A 5,518-nucleotide genomic window follows, 5' to 3' on the forward strand; every position below is an offset into this window, starting at 1 on the left:
CCCTTCCAACCCTACAAACTATGAAATTATGAAACTATAAGAATTCATGCCATGGAATTAAATCTTCCCCCAACCTCTGGCAGTTGCCTACCTGTCCAATGATCTCTTCCTGCCCCAGGGTGGTCAAAGTTAATCTCTTCCACAGACTCCTCTCCTGGAGCACAGATATTCCCAGAAGCCCCTGCAGTGTCAGACTGTGTACTAGTACTGTTAATATAACTATCACATGCTCCTGCCTGACCCAGATTTTGTCCAGAAACCACAGGCTGGTAGAAGTTGTTAGTGAGTTGAGGTGGCTGTTGCTCAGCAAGGCAATATCATAGAAACATGGGATCTGTTTAAGCACCAGTTTGGAATTGTTCCAACTGCTTCAGGGCCATATTAGTGATCAGACCCTTGGTTCAAAGACCCAGCAGACTTAGCACTGTCTATACCTGGAGGAGGGGACATGTCAAGGCTGGGCTGGATCCCACTGTCTTCTAGTAAGCCTCACCACATAATGCCCTCCTGGAACTGTTGAAAAAACAGGCTGAGTTTAGAAATGCCCGGATGCTGCTCTTATTTTTGCTGGACACCAGTTTGGCTTCTGTCCAGCCCCATAGGCAGATGAGAGAGGAAAGTCAGGCTAGAGCTTCCATATCTCTCTGCTCCTGTGCAGAGGAAGACTTAGCACCTGAGAGGCAAATTGTCAGCTTGGGCACACATCAAGTGCTGGTGGCATACAATGCTTTTCATTGGAAGATGACAAACTGGAGGTGGCTGAGGTGAGAGGTACCCCTGCAGAATCATGCCAGTCCAGAAGAAACCCTACCCCCATAGCTTCTCTTTTACCACACACCCCTGAATAGGACATACACCTTGTTTTTGGAAGATGGAATGAAGAAAAAACATTTTTCTTGAAGATGCCAGCAAGTATTTTCACAGGGAAAACACAGGCAGCTGCAGTAAGGAGGCAGCAAAAAGCTGTGGCTACTTCTTTAATGCCCTAGCTGCATGGCATGGCAGGTACTGCTGGCTGCCCACGCAGCTCAAGCAGAGGGATCAGGCAATTGGTGTACATCAGGATTGGCCCTCAACTGTCTTGGCAGGCATGGCTGGCTGAGCCAAACTGCCCAGCCCCTCTTCTTGATCTGGGAGGCAGCCAGTAGCTTTTGCCAAGTCAGCTAAGGCCTAACCAACTTAAGAGGAGCCAGACATTTGTCTCCAGTAGAATCAAGCCTTCAGCTGAGTCAGCAATTGCAACTGGCTTCCCACCTAGAGACGAAGAACCTGGCAGCTCAGCCCCCACATGATTAGGCCCTCTGGTCCCCACATATCCTCATTTACGACATGCATCCTGACTTCTAGTAGATAATTTTTTTAAAAGGTGCATATTGTATGTGACTAAATATAGATATATGTTTTTCTAAACCAGGGCAGTGGCAAGCAATTGAGCTTTAGGCCATGCCCTTCCAGTGTAGACCTCTGAATCTGAGGAATCCTTGGAACAGGAGAGGCTGCTGAAGGGAGATCAGAATGGCCACTTAACCGAGAGAGCTGGAGGAGGTGAATTAATGTAGAAAAGCCCTCCACACTGGCTTAGCTTTGCCCCTACTGAATCTAATGCTAAAGCTCCCATTGGCTCCAGTAGGAGCAGAACTAAGACAGCACTGGGCACGTCTACATGTGCATTAATGTGCCGTAATTACCGTGCACTAATTCTAGTACTGGTAATAACAGGTACTAACTTAATGCACGGTAATTGGTGCTACTGTGCAGTAGCACCAGTACACGTCTTTTAAGTGATGCTAATGCACAATAGATTAATTATACTGTGCATTAGCTCAATAGCACAGCTTTTGCTGTGATATGCTAATGTGCAGTAGAATTAGTCTACTACACTTATAGCATCTTGTGTAGATGCATCCACTGTGAGGTTTTGAGAATCTCCACCACCGGCTTAAGCTAAACCAAAGACATATGTAGAGATGGACCCTAAGGGTGAAGTTCTTCTCTCTGTAGAGGGTCAGTGCAAGCCCTGCATACTACCTAAAGCCCTTAAGATAGTTGAAGTGGCATGGTTCATGAGACACAGATACTATCCCTGGCTGCAACCCTGGACAAATCACTTCATCTCTGTCTTTGTGATGATTCATCCTCACCCTGCATGTGAAAGGAGCATTCTTTACCACTGAGAAGGATGATCCCATACTTGCAGTAGAATGACATCCCCACAAGCCTACAGCCTGACTGATTATCCTGTCCTTGATGCCCGTTAGTACATGCTACCCAGGAAGCAGGAAGCTGATGAGTCACTTGAGGGCCTGCTCAATGCTGCCTATCCCTGAGCCAGATGATAGACTCCTGCTTTTTGCCCACCGCCTGATAGCAGGATTTGAAGCCCTGAACTACTAACAGTAACTTTGGACCTTTCTCTTGCCTGATCCCCAGCCTGACAGTCTTGCCCATTTAGACTGCATGCTCTTCTAGGTAGGAACTACCTCTTCCTACATGTCTGTAGTGTCTAAGGCCCCCTTCTCACATAGGGCTATTGCAGTAAGTTTTGAAATGACATGTTAGAAAGAGGAGAGAGAGACCCTCTTTCACTAATATCACCATGACTATTTTAGAAAGATAGTAATGCTGAGTGAGGATGATGTTTTGTTAGAAGGCAAAAGACTGTTTTGTCCAGTTCACTGAAAATAGAAATGCCCAACACTATCATCTGGGTACTACAAACGGGAGAAAAACCAAGGCATATATTTTTCTGGGCTGGATCAGGTATCTGATAAAGAACCCAGGCATAACTGAAATCCCAGAGAGATGGTGCTGAATGTTACGAAGAAAATTAAATAAAAGGAAGCAAACAGAATATGGGTAATAGAGAACTCACAAGTGCAGGTTTATTGATTCGTGGATTTTTAAAGTCATGTTTTAAAGAATGTTCTGATCCTCCAGAGTGACCTGCTGCATAATAGAGGCCATGAAACATCACCCAGGAACTTCTGCATTTTGCTCCTTACTTCTATTTGATCTACTGACAAAAGTTTATATAAAATAAGACTCAGATGATAGCTCTGGATACTAGTAGCCTTGAACTACAGAAAAAAATGTGGGTAGGTCTCTGAATTTCCAAGCTCCCTCTTATCTTTATATCGTGACCAACTCTAAATACTCAACAATGGTGAGTTTGTTTAAAGTATGATCTCTTGTACTGGCCTAATCAAATGTGAGGCTTTGGGCACTGTGCATTTCATTTGTTTCCTGCAACCATGAGGTCCAGAAACTTTGTGTTTTAAATTGAAGATGAAACCTTGTCATAATCACCTGGCTTCAAGAACTGGCATCTTAAGAAGCAAAGCAAATGAGATAGGCTATAAAATCATGAGTGCTGGCCATACTTTATGAGCTGAACAATTCTTTGTTCTGGGGAAGTTTGTAGCTAGAGCCCTAGATTTCCCAGCTGGCTTTATTTTCATAATGTAGCTGAACCCACACGCAGCTCTCAATACCATAGAGCTTCAACAAGAACAGGAACTTAGCTCTGAACATCTCTGCTTTGTCCCCTGTTGGCAGCCTCACCATGGCCCTTGCAATTTGGATGTTGTGGGCCTCTGAGGCTCATTTGGTTGGCTTCTTTTATCTTCCTCTTGTCATTGCTCCATCCTGCCGGAAACCAGAGAAAGAGAGAGAGAGAGAGTGAGTGTAGGAGAGAGAGAAAGAGTGTTAAATTGTGTAAAAGAATTTAAAAGAGGGAGTAAGAGATAAAGAAAAGTGTCCAAGACAGGCGAACAGCCCATGAACAGCCTGGCGGGAGTAGAAGCCCTAATTAAAAGACAGAAATACAGCAGCAAAGTCTTCCATTCAGAGGATGGACAATGAGAGGGTCTGCGGAGCAGAACTGGGAGGGGATGAAAGGACAAGGAGTGGCAGAGCCCCCACTGCTCCCCTCATCCTTCCAAAGCAATGCTCCAGCATGGGGCTCACAGAAACCCCCTCAGCCATCATACCCCCTGGTGTAGAAGGGTAGCATATTTGCCCATATTACCCTGGAGATTCCCATCCTTGTGTCTGTACAGAAGGCAACTGATTCAGCTATTTTCATTCTCTTGTGTCGATATTTTTTTCTATAGTTAAACTTCATTTGCCCCTTGAGAGGGCACCTAGGGTCAGGTGAATGAAAGCTGCCCAGGACTGGAGGGATGTGGGGGTAAGGCCTTGTCTGGATGTAAAAAAGACTAAGCCAGACAGCCAAGAGGTGGTGCTAAGATAATGGGGAGAGTTTATAACTCGAGGGGGAGGAAGGGAAATACCAGACTCTTTTGGGTCACCTCCCCAGTCCCCTTGGCTGGACAAATACTGTCCTGGCCTTTCCACTCCAGCGATGCTCCTGAATGTGTTAATTATCCCCAAAGCCCTTTCCTAGGAAGTGCTGCATGAGTCATATGACAGCCATGAGTGGCTTGGTCTTAAGGGAAGATTGAAAGCACGATATTCTTCAAATGTGGCTTTGGTTGGTGGGATGGGGTTACGTGGGGGTTGGGCACTGCCGTTACCCCCTCTCTGGAAGGAGGGTCTCTCCCAGGATTGCTAAGAGATGTTACCTTTGATCTTGGGCTGAAGGAGGTGGGGGTGGGGAGGAGTGTCTGCTGAGTCCTGTTCTTTCTGGGAGTGGATACTATAAAAGGCTACTAGAAAAGAACAAGAGCCCCCAGGCTTGTTGAAGGGCAGCCTACTACATCAGAATTAATTTGGGGCTCTTTCCAAAACAAAAGCTCTCTATGGCTTTCAACATGTTTACACAATAGTGCACAGAAAGAGCATCAGAAATGTCATCTTGAGGGTTCCTCTCCCTCCCCTCCCCTCCTCTCCCTCCACTTTTCTTTCTTTCCTCTCTTGTGCACTCAGCATGCCTCTCCGCTCTTCCACCTTTCCTTTTTTCATTTATTCTTTTTCTTCCTTGAAGAATTTCTCTCCTTCTCCTTCCCTACATTCTACTCTGTTTTTTGCAGGCCAAAGAAGCCCAGCTTGTGGGGTGTTCATAGTTACAGCTACTCCAATCCCAGTCTCACTCAGCAGGAGGGTTTGTAGAGAAGCGTATAATAGATGTGGGCTGTTCAGCTACTCTGGTCCAGTCTCTCCTAGCACAAGATGCAATACAGAGTATAATAGAGGTGGGGTGTTCATAACTACTAGGCCTGTGCAAAGCAGCTAGTATTGGCTTTGGATTCAGATTGGGCCAATTCAGGGGGCAGTGATTTGATTTGGTGGTTTGAATCGCTGTCCTGAATCTATTCGGCTGAATCTGATTTGGAGATTCAGCTGCTGCCGAATCAGCCAAATCTCTGAATCACACAGCCTCACACCCCACCCGTTGCCCCACCAAGGCCCGTGACCTCCTGGTCAACCTCCTCCTGGCTCTTGCCAAGCTTGTCATCTGGCTATCCAGGAAGGAGGCTCCCGGTGACCTCGGGGTGTTTTTCCTTGGTGTCCTTTGTGCGCGTCTCCAGGTGGAGTACCACTGGGCAGTAGCAGCCGG

General features: G+C 46.3%; 1 long non-coding RNA gene across 1 annotated transcript in view; it reads right to left on the bottom strand.

The window, feature by feature from the left end:
* Window positions 1-2,853: 2,853 nt before the first annotated feature.
* Window positions 2,854-5,518, bottom strand: part of LOC109287426 — an 11,318-nt gene continuing 8,653 nt past the window's right edge. The window contains exon 2 of the long non-coding RNA XR_002094864.1: window positions 2,854-3,645. This is a non-coding gene — a long non-coding RNA (uncharacterized LOC109287426). The remainder of the gene's footprint in view (window positions 3,646-5,518) is intronic.

The sequence above is a fragment of the Gavialis gangeticus genome, unplaced genomic scaffold, assembly GCF_001723915.1.
Source record: "Gavialis gangeticus isolate Ggan-Ray unplaced genomic scaffold, GavGan_comp1, whole genome shotgun sequence".
Taxonomy (NCBI): Eukaryota; Metazoa; Chordata; order Crocodylia; family Gavialidae; genus Gavialis; species Gavialis gangeticus.